Source organism: Rousettus aegyptiacus, unplaced genomic scaffold, assembly GCF_014176215.1.
Source record: "Rousettus aegyptiacus isolate mRouAeg1 unplaced genomic scaffold, mRouAeg1.p scaffold_m13_p_15, whole genome shotgun sequence".
NCBI lineage: Eukaryota > Metazoa > Chordata > Mammalia > Chiroptera > Pteropodidae > Rousettus > Rousettus aegyptiacus.
In genome coordinates this window covers 13,220,818-13,240,390 of record NW_023416290.1, presented here as the reverse complement: position 1 = coordinate 13,240,390, position 19,573 = coordinate 13,220,818, and the positions used below count along the sequence as shown (strand labels likewise).

General features: G+C 39.8%; 1 protein-coding gene across 2 annotated transcripts in view; it reads left to right on the top strand.

Moving 5' to 3' along the window:
* NKAIN3 (sodium/potassium transporting ATPase interacting 3) overlaps nt 1–19,573 on the top strand; it is a 463,387-nt gene that overhangs the window by 400,499 nt on the left and 43,315 nt on the right. The gene's annotated exons all lie outside the window — the stretch shown is intronic.

The following is a 19,573-nucleotide window of genomic DNA, read 5'->3' as shown; positions in this document are numbered from 1 at the left end:
GAGAGGAGAACTTGGTGAGCGGAAGTCTGGCACTGGTTTGAGTGTGGTGTGACTTTTAATCAGGTTTGGATTTGAAAAATGAGAAAATGTATCTTATTAATATTTCTAGTTTTGTGTTGAGAAACCACAACGGAGTGGCATAATGAAAACTAAAATAATTTAGTTTCCTTCAATAAGATTTTGGTTGAAAAATATGTATTAATATGCTATATATATATATATATATATATATATATATATATATATATATTCACTTTCCCAATTAAAGTAGGGTATGTTTCAGTAGCTATAAGAGTAATTTATTTTAAACATGTTCTTCAATTGAATAGGTTTTAGCTTAGATGACAGTTCTAGCCATTGGAACCCACGTTACCCTTCTTGAGTCAGTTGATCTGAAGCCGCATTAAAATGTTTTTCAGCCCCCGTGGAAAGAAAGCAGGCCAACATTTTTAAATTTTTAAAAACTCTGCCCTTCAACCAGGATTATTGAAACACTTTTATGCTCTGACAGCAAATAACTATACCAATCACCAAATAGATCTTTAGTGAATGAGCATTGACAGTTGTCTTTGTTTCTAATTTTCCTTCTGTTAGCTTATTCGAAGAACGATGAAAGCATATGTCATGTAGGTAGTCCCTTCATTCGAGCCCACCTCCTGCATGGAGGACACAGGTAAAAACTGGCTATTTAAACCCATTCTTCCTTTCAGCCAATTTATGTTCCATGAACTATTTTCTAATTTATTGGAAAGTAATTTCTCTGCCCACGAATAAAGTATTTAATTACTCCAGGTGCCCCCTGTACAAAAGTATAGAAGGAACAACCAGGAATGAAATATATTCAAACATAAACAATTATCATTCCAACCTCATTACTTGAGTTTCCTTCTTCTCCAACTGGAGCGCCTTTCGGTGTCTGTGCACTCGGCGTGTACATGCTTGCACACTCACCGACAGCCTCTCACCGCAAGTGAGACAGGATCCGAGGCCCCCCTCCCAGCGGGGCGGGCCTGTTTACCCAGCACGGAATGGGTGCCGCCCTCTTTGGGTGTGATGTCTGTCCTTCATGGCACCTCTCTCATGGCTAGATTAAGCCCTTCCCCACTTGCTAGTTAATGTGCCATTTCACAACCTTCGTTCCTTTAAGATGCCTTTATCGCTTCAATATTTTATCTTTTGAAGACTGCCAGATGGTTGTGGTGTTCCTCTTTAATGCCAGTGAGGCATCTGAGAGGGAACAATGTGGAAGAATATGATGGCATGGACCCTTCTGGAGACCAATGAGCAGAGGAGAGAGTGCGCGTGAGGGACGGATAGAGCCGGTTTAACTTCACATTAACTATGGAAATACTATTCCTATTGAACCCTTCGAGCAGAGATTAAATCCCTTCCTTATTTAACAATTCACACGGTGACTTCGCTCTTTCTAAAATGGGAATAAGATTCTTCCCAAGCCCTGTGATAGGTTTCAGCCTTAAGCACGTGACTTCCTCCCTCTCCCCTTCTCTTTCTGTACATCGCACTCCATCTCGCCCTCCTTCGGTCCCCCTTTGCCATCCGTCTTCACGCACATGAATATTATTCGTGGAGTGAAATGAGCAGAGAAAAGAATGCCAGGAATGTCTCTGCTGAAAATCAAGAATCCATTAGTAAGTGGAATAATGCTTTAATTCCTTCTATTCACATGATTAAAACTCATAGCAAAAGTAAAAAATAACAAGACAGGGACTAATGAATATGAGTGGGGTAGAGGTTACAGTAGATTCTGTAGGTTACTTTTATCCATTTTAGAAAGGATTTCATATATTTTAATAGTTCTTTGTTACACAGTCGTTTAATTACTTTTTTGAGAAGAAATATTTCTAGGTATCATGTAAGGTAAAACCTTTCAGAACTTTATAAAAAAGGAAGGGAAGCAGCATGGTACTCAAGAAAATATTATTTCGTAGTCAGAGCCTGACATAGAAAAGTTAACATATCAAATGACATCTGCAAAATCTCTTTCTAAATCGGCTTCCAGCTAGTCTTAGCTTAACTTCACATTGGCACCATGGGCGAGAAGAAGGCAGACATTTTTAAACTATCGTCATATTAACTGATGTGAGAAAATGTTTCTTGATCTAATTAAGTGTGAATAAGATTTATCTTTACACCTTCCAGGCTGTGTTTATTAGCCCACTAGTAAAATGCTCAAACCGTATGCTTGAAAATATAAATATGAATGTACTGCCAAAGAAATAAATAAACAAAATTGATTTTGTCATTCTAATTCAAGTGAAAATAAATTCAGATGTAAAGAGAAGAAAATCTTAAATATAAGGATTAAGAGGAAAAGATGCTCTGATAAAAAAAAAAAAAAATTGAGCCAAGTAAATCTGAAGATCTCATCGGCTTTATTAAGTGATTCATGAAGCAGGCAGCATTCCCTCTAGCATTCCCTCCTAGTTTTATAGGAAGAACGGTGAGGCAACGGAGCTACTGACAAACGAAAAGAAAGTCTCGATTTTAGACCCGGCCATCTTTGGGGAGAAAGGGAATGGCGAAGGTTTGTTTTGTTTTTGTTTTTGTTTTTTATCATACAGATTGTTTCTTCTTTCTGCGGTACGCGGGGAAGGAAGACGGGAAGGGCCCGTGTGACAGATTACCTCATTGGTATTGCCCAGAAAATTCCAGACTGGTTGATTAAGATTGTGTTTCTGGGAGAGGATGAAATAGCAATTAAGTCAGGTATTAAATCTAGGTTCGGTGTCATGGGCTTTAGCACAAGTGATGCCATTTTAGCCCTGTGTTTTTCTCTCTAACATGCCAAAATCCCAGTTTTTTAATTTGGTTTTTAAAAAATCCCTTTTTTTAAATTTATGTACTTATTTATTCATATGTATTTATAGTCTTCTCTTAGCTACCAGAAATAAATAAAAGAAGCTGATACCCCTCCTTCCAGGAGTCTGTCATGAATTTGGAAAGGTCAGACATACAGGCATAAAATAATTAGGAAAAAGTAATGAGCTGTATTAGGCAGTGATTAGCAGCTCTGCAAGTCAGTTTACTGACCCACAAAATAAAGGGAGGAGCCCTAATACTCAAGAGACTCCATTCCATCTTAAACCTGTACATTAGTGTAAATAGTTGGCTTAATAAGAGGAAAATAAAATGTGTGGCCATTTCACACAGCTGCAGACAATCAGTGCAGGGCTCTTACAAAGCAGCATCTGGTTCCAAATGTGAGTGAGGCGATGGACATTCTCCACACAGATGCAGACACTTGCACGTGTGTGCATAGACTTTTGTGCTCAGGTAGGCTCGCTCACCTCATGCTTCCATGCCCCACTTTGAGGATCCCCCAAGTGCATATGATAAGAGGAAAGACCCGAATGGCTCAGAGGACAGGTATGGGGACTCCAGAGAACTCGAAACTGCTCCATTTTAAAGAGCAGCTGCTCGTCAGTTTGAGCTGACTGTTGACGTGCAGGACTGCAGGTCCAGTTTTTCCTCCAATCATTTAAGGGAAACTAGAAATTTGAAATTTTTTCGTAACATCCTCCTAAAGCATCTTCCAAAATAATGTCTTATTTTTGATGACCATCTTAACATTTTAAGGGAACAGCGTATGAACCAAACGAAGTATATAGCTGTGGGCTGGATGTAGACCAAAGAGATGTTTGCAACATTTACTCTAGTGATTTTGTGTGGATTAGAGAAGTTACTCTGAATGTGTGTGGTGTGTGTGTTTGTGTACTCGCACACATGTGTACACACAAAGATATATACAACTGGAGAAAGTAAAAAGATAGATAGATGGTCATCCAAACACTGGAAAGAGTCATAATCCAAGGTTGAAGTGATGAGAAAGTTCAGAGTCTTTGGGTTAAAGAGGAGAAATTTTTCCTAGTTATAGGAGAAAGAATATTGACTTTGTAGTAAAACAAAGCCTTGAAAGGCAACTGGAAATGTTTGTGTAAACAGAAAACTTTTTGAATAACCTTGATTAATTGTATTTTGATCATACACAAAGATTTGTGCTTCCTAGGATATTTGCCATAAAATAACACTACCAATGAACATTCAACACCTCATTAAAAAATTAATTAAATTGTATCAAACGTAGTGAACAAAGACACGTATTTCAAAACATCTCTTCTTCAGCCATTGACTCTCTTGTTATCAATCATAAATATGAATTTAAAATCTTGGAGATCTGATTTCAGTGGTGAAAATCCTGGAGCTTTAATTATTTGGATGGTGATCTTGATGTAAAATTCTGCAGAAGGCAAGGTAGAAAATGAGAGTTGAGTCGAATGCCAATTATGCATGCTAATTTCCTTTTATGTACAAATATCTGATTAAATTCATACAATGCAGCTGGGTCCACTTTCATCTTTAATGAAAAGAAAATATCACTCAAAGGATGTGAAAACAGGGATTGAAAACTCATAGTATGTTTTTCTCAAACACAAGAACTCAGGGGTTTCACATTACTATTGTTTCACTTGTTCGCTCTTTTTTGTTTATGTTTTGTTGCTTGTTTGTTTATTGTTATGTGTGACTGTTTGTATTGTTATCCTCAGAATGAAACTCCAAAAAAGACAGAAGGGCACACTATAAGATTTAAATTTGCCTCCCAGCCCAGCAGAAGGAAGAACAAAGAGGCCACGCCTCCCAGCAGTCAGCTCCCTCTAAAGAGCTCTCCTGAAAGCAGCATACCACATCTAATTGACTAGTCCTGTCTGAGGGGCGTACATGTTAAGATGGGCAGTTTGCCACTCCCAAACATATAGGGGTTCCATTGGTAAATAAATAAATAAATAAATAAAAAGGAAGGAAGGAAGGAAGGAAGGAAGGAAGGAAGGAAGGAAGGAAGGAAGGAAGGAAGGAAGGAAGGAAGGAAGGAAAGAAGGATGGATTTTGAATAGGCAACTATCAATCTATTACAATGTACAAGCCTGTGTGTGTGTGTGTGTGTGTGTGTGTGTGTGTTCACTTCCCTCACATTTTTAAACATATGGTGGATACTATACATAGTCACCTTGCTTTTGACTCTAATCTCCACATTCATTAGATTGTATTAGGACCAAAGCCCAAGGACCAAACCTGGGGCTGATTCCTCTGAAACAGGTTCTGCCCACCACGGATGCTCAGGATGATAATTACTACCTGAATTCCTTGCTGCCCAAAGAGCAGTCTGCAAACCAGCGCCAGCGGTGTCCCTGGGAGCTGGGCAGAAATGCAGACTCCCAGGCCCCCTGACATTCACTACATCAGAATTAGCAGTTTAACAAGATCCCAGATAATATGCACGAGCATTTGAGTCTGAGAAGCAGTGCATGTCCTCGGCCCTTCTGTGGTCCAGCCTGGTAGAATATTTGGAATTAACGCCATGTCCCGAGATGGGTTCTGTGAGGACCCTGGCGTGAACCACAGCCAGTGTGAGCATCGAGCTGCATACTCGCTGTTCTATTCCCAATTGTGCCATCGGTCAGTGGTTCTGGTTCTTTTGCCCTAATTTCTTGTGCTGCGTGCCTTCCTCCTATCCCTCCCTCCTTCCTTGTAAATAGAAGGAAGGTGGCTTTCAACTCCAGCTGTCTGTCTCTCTCTCTGGTTTCTATATCCCCTTTGCTCATGGAGCTCTCCTTTCTTCCAGTTTCCTTAACTCTTCTTAAGTAGGCCTTGCTTTTAAATAATCCTTAAAACCAAGAGCTCTGAGGATATATCTCCATCCTAAAGGCCGGACCTGGCTTTCTTAGCTTTCTCTGCTTTCTCGGGTCAGGACAGCCTTGGCTGTTGACCACGGCCAGGATCAATGTTGATTTAGAGATTCTCCTTAAGCTTGAATTGACGTCGATTCTTCCTCCCCAGATCCCAGGCAGATTTTTCCCGCCCTAAATTCATGCCAAGCCTGGATTTTCCCTGCTTGTTCTCTTTTACCCGACGGGAAAATAACATAACATGCACTTAGGACCAGTGCTGCTAATGTCAAAAAGTGACTTGTCATTGAGTCCCACCATTGACCTACAGTCTTTCAGTCCAGTGCTACCACAGCAAGAATCGCTTCTAGGTGCTGGGGCCAGACTGAAATACAGAGGCAGAGTCAGAGGCCAGAGCAGGGATGGAGATGGGGTGGATTGGCAGAACCTAACGCTCGCAGTCTAGTTGGAACATAGCTTTGATACTATGTGAATCTGGATGGATAAAAAGGCCATTAGATTTGACAAAATGCAGGCAGTTAACCTTTCAAAGAGCAATCTCAGCAGAAAAGTAGGGCCAGAAGCCAATTTGCTGTGAATTAAGGAAGGAATGAAAAGCAGAGGAAAAGAGGCAGCTGATAACAACATTCATTTCAGACATTTGTAAGTAGAAGGAAGAAGCTGTAAGACATAACAGAATCAAATGACATTTTTGTAAGATAAGGGAGAATTAAACGTTTTTGAAGGCAGAGGGAAAAGAGTCTGTGAAAAGGAGAGATTTGGAGGCAAACTCAAAAGAGCAAAAGCAAGATCTTTGAAAATCAAGATAAGAAAAAGACATTAGAGAGAGAGAGGAATTGTCTTTAAAGAGAAAAGACTCCTTATTCTTAGACACATTAAGGAAGAATGAAGGAATAAATGTGGAAGGAAAGCAGAATGAGGTACGTCTGTAGATATATAATTGGTTTGCTTAATACTCTTACAGTCAACAAAGTAATATGTAAGGATAAGGAATATGTTGTGTTGGATTTGGGACTTTCATAGAGTCAAAGATTTTTATTATAGGAAAAGCATATGGAAACACTCTATTAATGTATTCTCCTCATGTGAAGAGATGGGAAACTGAATGGATAAGATAATCTGACTTACTAAAAAGGATTTAAAGGAATCTCGTAGCTGTCAGGATTAGATACTATCTAGAAGAATCCTTGAAGATCATGAGCTAGGGATGAAGACAGAATTTGCCAAGTACTGTAAATGAAGCCAAAGTGAAGGCTGAGGCCAAGGGAAAGTGTGAGAATGCAGACGAAGGCCAACATTGAACCCGAAGAAGTTAAATCTGTTCTTTGTGTGGCCCAGCATTATAGTTCTGCTCTACTTCATTACCCAACAGCAGGTCCAAAGAAATGAGAAGCAGAAGTGATACAGGGTCAGGGCTTAGTGTCCTTCGTCAGTGAGCAAGCGTGAACGGGAGTCTGGGGGCAGCGTGGAGTGACTCGCCACAGTGCCTCAGTCAGCTGGGACTCTAATAATGAACAACTTCTTCACCGTCTCAGATCTTGCCCAGTGGATGTGAGACAGTTTGAACTGTGTCAAAGGCGTAGGCCTTTGTAGACTAAAAGTTATGGGTTCTGGAGTAATCGGGGCGATCGCTTCATGGATTGTAAAAAAATTAAAAGAAACAAAACCTTACGGCTGACTTCTGATTCCACTGCTAACTAGCTGCATAACCTGAAATGAGTTATTCTGATCCTTGGCTTCCTCATCCACAAAAGAGAGATGATAATAATACTCACCTCACAAATATGTGAAAAGTAAATTACCCAGAACTTAGCGCTAAGAACCTAGCCCCAGGCAAATACTGAAAATGTATCTATAAATGGTTGCATAGGTCTTTTTTTCTAATGAGATATAAAGATATAGTGTAATGTGTAAGAAGATACAATGTCTCAAAATATCAGATTTTTACTAGAAAAATAGAAGTAATATATATGTCCATTCAGGTATTCTCTAGAATTCTCCATAATGAATAAGAGTATTCTCTCAATTCAGCTCCCACCATATAGAAAAAGTAGAAAATTATCAAACCTGGTAAGGGACAGATACTTTCTGTGAGTGATTCTGAGGGAGATGGCCTCGGGGGGCCTCGAATGCCATTTTAAGATGCCATATTTTTAAATCTCATTGATTGTCATTCTCTCCTATTGTATTTATGTGGCAAAAAGCTTCTTCCCACACTTTTCTACCTTTCAGGGCAGAAAGAGAGGCCCTCGGGGGACACTCATTTCTTTTCTTTCTCTGTTTTTTTTAGGCGAGACCCATTTCTAATTAACACTGAACCAACCCTAATGCCTTCCTCCTGGGTGGTCCAGGCAGCAGAACAGTTTTGGTCTAATCACCAATAAAGCAGAACTGAAACAGGAAACCAATAGGCAGACCTATCGTCAACTATTCTCGTTTTTAAACCCCTGAAATAGAAGCAGAAGTTCCATTTATTTTCACTCACACTACATAAAATCCACCTTTTTTTTAAGGATTTGTGCGAGTAAAGTATGTCTGCAAAGACTTTTAAAATATAAGTTAGATCTTTAAAGTGTCTAGAAACTTCGCTAGCTTCTGAAGTAAAATATTTTAAGCCCCCCAAAAAGTAATCAAAAAAATAGTTTTCAAACTACTTCCATTCAGCCTGACCTCCTTAACCAGCCCAAATATCCTTTTTGAGTAAAGCTCCAGCCCCCGAATTCTTCTGGAGTCCCTTTCAGGAATTTAGTTAGATGTGGAGTCTTCAGTTTGATGGCGGTTGTTGGTAACTGGGCCCAAGATGGTCCTGCCTTTGAAGGGCCAGCGCGGGACAACCAGGGTTGCCGAGAGCCAGCTCAGTCTGGCACTATGGAAACACAGCTGCCCCTGTGAGAACCCACGGCCACTTCACACTGATCCACACTTGTCGTACGTGGCTCTACTTGAGATATTTAGATCATGACAGCTTAGGTGTGGCTGGTACAACCCAGAGCTCATCGCCATCTTCTATAAGTCACACAACGGGCTTTCACCAGCAGCAGGGAACCAAGATTGCTACCAGGGTGGTTCTGCAAGTTTCCTTTTAGGACCTAGGCGACCATCTCATTTTCCCCCAAAAATGAGTTCTACGAATCATAGAGCAGAAAACTTAACATCATCCCTCCACCACCCCCAAATGGAATCGATTATTAAATGCATTATTTAAGGATTCTAAGTGACAAAGGTGATAGAACAACTGGAATCAACAGGTGTAGACTCTCTGAGAGTAAGTCACGGTGAATTAGCCTCACGTCTTTCTTGGTCATGATTACTAGACTGTGCTTATATCCAAATACATGGTGCACTTGAATTTCAACAAAGCCTTTACAGTCAATTAAGCTCTAATAATAATGAATTTGCTTGGCCCCAGACAGGCACTAGTATTCGAAAGGAGATCTCATAGCCACATAATTTCCGCATCATTCCAAAGCCATCTTAGAAAAGGAACTCTCAGTTTGGGCAAGGAGGGAATGGGTATCGACGGCAAAAAAAAAAAAAAAAACCCTCCTTTCTATTGATCTCAACATATTTTAAGGAGTAAGGATAGTTGTTGCTGATTGAATTGAAAAAGTACCCAATAAAATCAAAGATAAAGTCTGAAAACTCCAGATTATTAGACACGAGCATTCTGGAACTATTTTTATGCTTTTGACTCAAACTCTGTACTTCTCATTCACTTAAAAGTTTAAACCAACATTTAAAACATATACAGTATGTGGTAAGTAATGTGTTTAGTGGCTAGGTGGATAGCACTTAATTCTATGTAAAGATTACTATGAAAGAGTATACCATCGCCTTGGAGATTATACTACAAAGGAGTTTCTAACTGCTTTGCTAAAGTAAATGAAGCTTTGGGTTGTAGAAGCAGGTGGTGTGGCATGAAGGAGATGGGTTAACATCATAGGCTAAAGAGCCAGAGTGTCGCTTCCTGCCTAAGTGATTTGGGGACAATTAACCTCTGTGCCTCAATTTCTCATCCATAGAATGGAGTTAGTAATAGAACTTAGCTCTTGGAGATATAAAGACAAAATGAATTGATAGACATGTAGTGCCAGAATAGTTTCTAGCTAAGCCCTGTGCTAAGCAGTAGGTGTCTGTTATCTCAATAATCCTCACGATAATAAATGAAATATATGATCATCATCCCCATTTTACAGATGAGGAAGCTGAGGTTCAGAGAGGTAAATATCTTTCCCAAGGTCACTCAAATAGTAGTTGCAAAGCCAAAATTTGAACTGAGATCTCTCCAATCGTGAAGCTGGACTATTGACCGCCATAACCATTAACTGGAAGGTAAGCACTGGATCCCAAGAACAAGGCTGAAACCCATCCTGAGACCTGGATACATCCCAACAGTGCTGGCAGCAAGAGTGGCCTCATGCTGATTCTCCAAATGGAACTCCTCGAATTCCTGCTGCTAAGAGCATCACTGGTCCCTGAGACTCATGTGGAGTTGTACCAGCAGTCAGGGGAGCAGAGATACAGAGGCTTAGGACCAAGGAGCATGCAGGAACACCACGCTGACAAAGTGGTGGTGCTCAGCGTTTATTTTACCTTGACCTTCAGTCGAGGTCAGGTTGTCCATGATATGAGATTCTCCTCTACCTTCAGCCTTGAGCCGAGGGTTGGTGATCTGCTGTAAGCAATGATGAAGTGTGGCAGGTCCTAGGCTATGCATCCGGCTTCACTCGAAGGTCCATCATGACTGGTACACCGCGATACTGTGGCTATTTTCTCACACAGAATTCCCTGGGGTCCTCTCAGAACTGGGCCCGGCATTATCAGTCTCATTCTGAATCCTGTTCAAGGTGATGGAATTCGGTGGAATTGACTCCATCTTCTAATTCACCAAAGCAGATCATGGCGTGTGTCATATTTTACTGTGTGGGGCTGTCAAATATGTCCCTTAAACAAAGTAAGAAGGCTGTGAATACCCCGTTTCATCACAAAGAAGCAGAGTTCCATATTGTAAAATATCTCCCCTCAAATTCCTCAGACACATGAGCAGAGGAATGCCTGTCTTTCTCTTGGGTTCTCTTGATATCTACAAACTATATATTCATATGAACTCCATCTGCAACCAGGGGCTGAGCAGTCTACCGAGCTTACATGCCTGTCACTGAATGGCGGGAGCACCGTCCGCACTAGTTAGGGCTCCAGACATTGCCATTTGTAAATGTCCCCTCAATAACTCTATCGCCAGCTGAGCCAGCTCTTCACTGACACGCAGATGGGCAGGGAATAGACACGTAGATTCGTGCCCATAGGGCAGTGCCTGGATGCCTAAGCACGGGGATCAGAGCATGGCCGCTCTGCCAACCACTGCCTTCCAACGGGTGCTTTGGGGACCTCAGTTCTAACACGTAACGTCTGGAGATGGACATCGCACTGTCGGGTTATGTGGTCCAGCGGAAAGCTGGATTTGTGGGTGTATTGGCACTAATGTCTCTCCCGAAACACTGAGAGTACCCGACATGGACGGGGCACTGAAAAAGTCACTATGCCATAGTATACCAAGGAGCAGATTCAAAATGAGTCAAGGGGTTTGAGCTGCCAAAGAGTGACGTCGACCGCTCAAGGTGGGAACGGAGCACAGAAGGCAAATGAGCAAGTCCGAGGCCAGTCTGAACGGACAGAGGCAGAGAACTCCTGGCTAAGCCCAGATGCTTCTCTAGTACTGGGCCTGAATCCTTTAAAGGATTAGGTAAGTAAGATGCAGAGTTCGATATAACCTGGCTTATTTGTAAGTCCCCATAGCCACGAAGACCTGTGCTCACCCAGGACCTTACCCAGCTCATTCTGACACTATCACAAAAACAACTCTTTATCCCCAAACTGTGTCCATGTTAATTTCACACATTTATAAATTCTGTTTTAGTTTATATTTAAGATTGCAAAATAGGTAAAAGATAGATGAAATTTTCCTTAATAGAAACCTTTTCTTCAAATTACCTTGTAACTCGGGTGGAAAGATGCTACTGAACTATTCACACGATGTCATTGAAGAAATATTGAATTTGGCAGTGGACACTTAGAAAAGTCCTAGATGAGACCTATGTTTTTATTAATTTATTTATTTTTGAGTGATTTATTTATTTCATTCCTCAACAACGTGCCACCAGAAATGCGCTATCTGAGCACGACAGTCTTTGTGAGTCAGGGTAACGTTTGTGTCCTCTATGATATTGCTGAGCAGAGTTCCTGCCTCACAAAAGCATGTCATTGAAAAGCTTATCTTCCTTGGTAGAAGCCAGCAAACCATTTGTTTTCCATTTTGACTGTCTACACAAGTGCTTCCCATACACGTAAGGGCGATAAATCCCCAAAGCCTGACTAAATGAGATGCGGTTGCTCTTGTGCATTTTTATGGTCATCGTGGAGAAAACAACTTATTTCCATATTCATTGATTCATTTGGAGCCCAGGGTGCCAGTGGGACTCTTAGGAGATTGAACCAAATGTCTTCAAATAATTTCAGGCTTCGCTTGGCATAGGACACTTCCATAAACAGACATAACTCTAATTCTGGATTCCTGAAGGAGAAGTATGAGCAGCTTGATTAAAAAACAAATAGGGTAGGGCTTAATAGGATTCACACTTCTCAGAGTGATCCAAATAAATAAAAAGCCAGTTCCTCCTAGGACTTCTCCCCCACAGGGCCCTGAGATCCTGGACTTCTGTTCTGCTGGGCACGCAAGAGAAGACAGATGGGCGTGGGTGACAGTTACATGAAAAGGCCCTCCTGAGAGCCGTAGAAAAAGAGATGTGTCCACGCAGCGCTGTGAGATGAGACTGGCCACCTGCTGCCTGTTCTTTGGTCTCAGAGTTTTTCGATAACTTCCTAAAAAGGAAGGATACACCTGCGTGCAACCCAACATTCAGTGTGAGCCACTGCACAAAGCCACACCCCACCCCTTCTAGAAGGTTCCCTAATTAGGAACCATGTGTTATGGGTCTGGACGTTTTGTCATCTGTCTTCCTGACATAACAAGAGGACAATGCTAAATTCTGACTTGCTGTGAGACCTGGAACACTACCATCCCTTATAAAAGCTATTGTATCACTTCAATAAAGTGGCTAGAAAATTCTTATCTCATCCTATTTTTTCTCTTCTCCCCAGTGAAGGAAGTAGTGTGTGTTCAGGTATTCATGTAGCTCTTTTTAATGTACTTCGAATGTTTGGTTTCACATAAACCCAACAAATAGTTAACTCATATGAGAAAATAGCCTAATATCCTTTTCTTTCTACACTTTTATGTTTCCTCCATCTGTCCAAGATGCTACAATCATTGTCTTCTTCTCATGTTTATTGCATGACCCAGATAGTATCAAAACAAAGCAGAAAAATCTACCAAGCTTATCAAGTCAAGGCAATCACTACTGCTGTACATGGGCAGAAGTGGTTTTTATTTTAACTGAGTGACACGGTGACTCATGTAGAAATTCCAGGGCTGCTAACATGCTGGAATTCTGAAGTCCATCCACATTATTCCAACTATACTGGTTTCTCCCCCAACACACACTTCATTTTGAAATACAACGTTTCTCATCATTTATTCATCCAAAAACATTTAATGAGTACCTTCTTTGTACTAGGCAAAGTGCTGAGTGTCAAAAATGCAAATGCAAGTTGAGAAAAAGTTTTCACTTTGAAAGAGGCTGGCAGTGGAGACAGAGGTTCAAATAAATGGGTATAATCATGTGAAACGTTCCTCAATCAAGGATGAGGAGGCTGTGCCAAGGTCAGGAAAGAAGCAAATCCTGTTCTTGAAGGGACCGGGGCAGGATTCTCAGAGGACATGGCTTCCCACCTGTTCTTTCAGAGGGTCTCTGCCTTCCAGGATCTACTGGGAAGATAAATGCACACATGACTATAATACAATGCCATACTGGGAACTGTCATTAGAGATAGAAGAACAAAGTGCTGAGACAGTTCAGACTAAAGGTGTATCCACAGGAGAGATCAAAGGAGTGACATTTACAACAGGGCTTACAGGATGAGAGGGTTTGTGCAAGCAGAGATGTGACAACCGGTTAGCAGGTCTTGGGCAAGCAAAGAATGGGATGAGCCCGGGGAGCTGGAGCACAGGCTCATGACAGAGAAGGATGGAGGATAAGCTGTGAAAGCCAGGTCGAGGCAGGATGATAGAGAGGTTGGACGTAGATAAAAAGTTCATATGTGCTTGGACAGGCAAAATTTGTTCTCCATTTCCCCGAATTGTGAAGCTTGGTTTAAGAAGGAGCTTACTCCCATCGGAATACAAATACACTGTAGTAATGCCCACCTTAAAACAAGAACAAACCCAAACAAACAAAACCTCATTATCCTCATATCTTCTTCCAGCTATTACCCCATTCTCTACCCTTCTTTTCATCAAGTTTCCTTGAAAGAATCGTTGGCATCCTATTTTCTCTTGAACTCACTTTGTTGAGATTTTTGCCCTACCCTCCACCGAAACAACTCCCGTGGAGGTTACCCATGTCTTCCATGTCACCAGGCCAGGAGTCAGTGCTCAGCGCCCCTCGTCCTCAACCTGTCAGAGGCCTTTGCCACAGCCGTGTGCCCTCACTTTCTTGTGTCGCCGTACCTCTCTCGTCAGTCCTTTTCAGTCTCTTCTGCTGATTTCTTGACTTCGCTCCAACCTCTAAATGTTGTAATGTTCCAGAACTTCATCCCTGGGTCCCTTCTCTGACTTCGCTCACTTCCTTAGTGGCTTAATCTAATCACATGCCTTTAAATACCTCCTATAGATACACCGATAATCTCTACATTTATAATCACTTTTTATATGAGCAATTTCTCAGGGTCATGTTTTCAGCAGACAACCTTTAGGGATGAGGTAATTTCTCTCTCCCTCCCACCCCTGACAAAGACTAGGCTTACTTCCCCCAGCTATCAAAGTAGCTCAACGTTTCTCTCTTGTAACACAACTTCCTGTGTGTGGTGAGGTTCATGGTGGCCCTGCCAGCATGGGGAGTAATGCCAAAGAGCTGTGATGCTCAGGCTGGCCACTGCACTGTGAGGAATAAAGTCTTTTTGTCTCTGACCCAGCATCCATGAAATAGTAAAAAGCTAAATTGTTAGTTTATAATCCCAAACTCTGCACAGTACTTGATATTAGGTAGCTATGCTTTCTTTTATAAGTAACTTTACACTGTAGCCCAAATAAATTTTACCTACAGAAGTTTTCTACTCATAAATGTTCAACTTAATGATTTTCACAGGGATAAAGCTCTCCACAGAGTGAGGTGTGTCAGCCTCTACCCACCTCCCATGGGTGGCTTTGGCCCAAGATTTTTGTTGAGTCATTTGAGATTTGAGGAAAAATCAACTAACAAACGGCATTTTAGAACAGATTTCTGTCAATTCTTAAGGGTTTAAATGTTGGCGTGAATGCTGGGAAATTTAGGAAAGTAGATGGGGAGTTATTTTTCTTCAAGGATCCTTTCGGCTTTCCTCAAACTCAGCAATTCTCTCACCCTAAGGTGGGGCCTGAGCTCTCCTCTGAGTTTCCTGAATTAGCTTTTCTCACCATCCATTTCGCCTAAAAGTGATTCTTTAGGATACTCATGCTTGTAGAGATGACTCATGTCTTTGATTAATTCTTACTAAAATCCACAATTAGCAGGACATGCAGCCAGTGGTTCTCATCGTAGTATCTGCATATGTGAAATTTAATTCTGTCAATCTTTATACAGGCCTGCAGGCCAAAACAAATCAATCTCATGTACAAATCCTACTTGCAAAAACTAATCAATCCCTTACACAAAAAGTGGTGTTGGAATCTGGTCTTATGTTATTTGCATTCGTTTAATATATCAAAATGATGGAATTTATGCAGTCAGAATTTACAACGTGGAGGAAAAAAATCATTTAAACGTTATAACTGTAGAGATGGATAGCTTTAATGGAAGAGAAAAAAAGTGGCTTTAAAATAAATGACTCTTTCAAAACTTTATTAAAAGCAGAAATAATCAGGATTATTAACCTGATGTTATTTATTATTGTGTGTGTCTTCGCTATTGGCAAGAATGCATTACATTACATTTCCTGCAGATAAGCAGAGAGCCACTGGGACTATTTCAACTCATATTCTAGGAAATGAAGAACACAAACAACAGTCAGCCGTTCTACAAACCGGTGGTTAACATGATGTCTAAACAAGTTCTCATGAGAATAGCATTATTAATTAAACAGCAGTTTGGTTAATCACAATAGCAAAAGTAATTTTAGAATACATATTTTATTAATATTTATTAATAATAGCATGGCATGTCTTTATCTTACTTTTCCAGCTAGTGGTACCATATGTTTCAAAGTTCCTTTCTTGTCATCTATCAAGATATTATTATTAAGATTCATTAGTGAACAATTGGATCTGACAAATTTTCTATTGCTGTATATTGCTCTGTTCTTTTAAAACTGGTTGTTCTCACATTTTGTTAGTAAAAAAAAAAAAATGAATTTCACTAAATAGGAAAGGAGAGTATGTGGCCATTATAATTAAGAACCGGGTTTACTTTTCATCAGGCAAAAGACTCATTTGAAAAAGAAGAAAGAAATATATTGACCAGTTCTCTTCGGGCCAAGACAACATATCTTTTCAGAAAACATGGTAACCCAGTATTTTGAGAATAATCCATGGCCCTTAAACTACAAGGGAAGAAATACAAGATAACATAAGTAAAAATGTATTTCTAAAACAAATTGTTCAAATGAGCTTGCTCTCCTTTCCCTTAATAAAAGCACATCTATGATCATCTTCTTATACATTCCTTCAAACTTGCTCGACTTCTCCTCCTAATCCTAAACCGCTCCCAGAATTTCAGCTGCACTTATTCAAATGATGAGAGCAGGTCAATGTTGGCCATCTGGTCAACCTCTTTCTGTTTAGCCTGAAAGGACACTTGCATTGAAATAATTGTTTCTTTAAAAAATTAAAAATTATTTTATATTATAAATATTTCTTTGAGGGTGCTAAGATTTATATCCTTAAATGTATAAATAAGTAACAAAGCAATCTGTGATACAGCCATTAGAGCTAATATTTTCCAAGCCTCTTATAACAGCTAGTGGACAAATCAGAGGTAGGTGGGGTAGATTTAATTTTAGGTCAAATTTTCTTTACCAGGATGAAATTTTTTTCAAGCCCATCAAATTAACTCTACATATTGATATTTGAAAACAGTGTTTCAGCATTAATTTTACTGAGTTTGCTCTCAAGAGGCCTTCTCATCAATCCTCTGGTCTTTCTTCCAGTAAACGTTTACCAATGAACCAACCAGTAAATGCTGATGGACCCAGCCTGTCAAATGGAATACACTAACATTAGAAGACATCAAAACCTTTTCCCTGTTAAAGAGGCCTATAGTATGCTAATATGTACATTAAACATCATTGTCATCTCAAAGGCTATCAATAAAGATATAATAATAATTTATCATTAAGTCAACATAAAGACATAGGTAGAAGTCTTATATTTTTTCCTAAAGAAGTATAGTTTATTAGGAAAGTAGAAAAAATAATATTCATTGTAGTATTGACCTATCACGAAGGGCTTAGCTTTATACTAGAAAAGTCCTGTAGCACTCAATCAAAGTATTTGATTGATCTTTGCTTACTTCCTACCTGGACAGATGAAAAAAGTGATGATTCGCAAGATTTAACTTACCCGAGTTTGCTGTAGGGGGAAAATTATTGGAAGACAAAAGCTATCAAGCAGCAATCAGCTAACTAGTCCATAAGCAATTTCTAAGATAAAATAAACAACGCAGCATCCAAATTTCAGTCTGTAACCAAAGTAACAAAACTAGTTCAGAAATTTTTCTGTTACAACATGATTCATTCTGCTACTGTCCTTCTCGCAAAATAACTAGGAGAGACCCAGAGTATTAGTCATCTCAAGTCACACTGGCTAGGAGGAGACAGTTGATCTGTTTGGTTGTCATTTGCTCTAGCTCTTTAGAGTTCAAAAGATATCAGATTTGTCTAAGTTTATGTCATTAGAACACGTAAACGCCCGAATGCATTGAACTATTTTTCAAGCAAAAGGGTCGTCTTCAGAATAAGTTTTCAAAGGAGGGGCATATGCTTGCAAAGAGGTCTATAAAACATTCAAAATGGAATGCAGGTATTGAAAGGAGTGGACAAAATAATCCATGGATGCGTGGGGAGAGATTATTACTTGTCTACTTATTTTCATCTAAAAACCTAAGAAAATGCCTTTTAACAATATTTAACATGTGCTTTACTGAGGTGTGCATTCCTGAGGTACCAGCAACATCCTGTGAGGAAGCAGGAAGTCCACTGTATGAAGGATGAATGACGGCATGCTTGTTGAGTGTGCTAAGATGAATTAGAATCTTTGTGTGCTAAGTTAAGTAGGCTGACAGAATCTGTTGCCTATTCTTAAGAAAACTAATGCTCAAAATGGTCATGTAGCTTAGAACTTTTCCTGCAAGAATCCATGTATTTGAAATAAAATTACTTAGGGACACATGCATGGGAAATATTTTTAAATGACAGAGCTGACATATATCCTCCTCCTAGTATAAGCTCCATGTCAGCTGCACGACAAAATAAAAACAATGGTGATCTAATCAAATTGAAAAGACAACACCCTCAAAATTTAAATTGTCAAGGAAACTGTTTAAAATATGTACAATTAAAATAATTATATTCTGCTTGTAGATACATATGTATAGGAAAGTTGTAAAAGCATAGACTAGATGTACAAACACCAAATTGATAATAGTAGTTGTCTCCCCAATATTAAAAGAATGGTATTTCCTGAGAGGAATGGATGGATATACAAGATGATTCTTCAGAGTTTCCTTTCAAGTCATTTTTTTTAAAAAATCAGGATGTTGTGATTTTACTTCATACATTAAAAATTAAGTAATGTCCTCAATGTCACCTCTCCTTCCCCGCTGTGACCTAAATTGTGCAGAGAGCCTACTGAGAAGTTAAAACACAAGTTTGCAGATGTAGTAGGCAGAATAATGGTCCCTCAAAGACATCCATGTCCTAATCTCCGAAGGGGAATGAATTAAGGTGGCAGATGGGGATTAAGGTTGCTAATCAGGTGACCTTAATATGAGGCAATTACCCTGGATTATCCAGGTGGCTCCAATGCAATCACAAGGTGCCTTAAAAGTGGACCAGGATAGCGGAAGAGGGAGAACCAGAGACATGGCAGCATAAGGACTCAGTTCAAGGTTGCCGGCCTTGGAGATGAAAAATTGGGGTCAAAAGCCAAGGAAAACCTGCATCTTCTAAAAGCTTAAAAGGCAAGGAAACAGATTTTGCCAATTTTCCAGAAAAAGTGCAGCCTTGCCAATGCTTTGATTTTAGCCCAAAGAGACCCATTTTTGACTTCTTGCCTCTAGAACTACAAGATAATAAATTTGTGGTAATTTGTTATAGCACCAATAGAAAATTAATACAAGAAAGTTTTTGAGTCACACACACACACACACACACACACACACACACACACACACACCCTTAGGAGAGAGCCCATCAAGAAACTAGAAAGTTATTAGTTGGCAGAGGCCTTCTAATATATGGTTTGCTAAGAAAACATCCCACAGTTCTAAAGCCACCACTGTCACTTGCTGGCATAAATTTAAAAATTGCAATAAATATAGCAAAAGCTTAGTATATGTACCCCCTAAGACCTCATACAAATTAATGAAAACATTGAGTTAATAAATGGATAAAGGACTTCTGCAAGTAGTTTGGAAAAGAAAATATAAATGGCTAATGAAATATGAAAATGTTTCAGATAAAAATAAAACTATTGCAAATTAAATAAATGAAGAGATGTCATT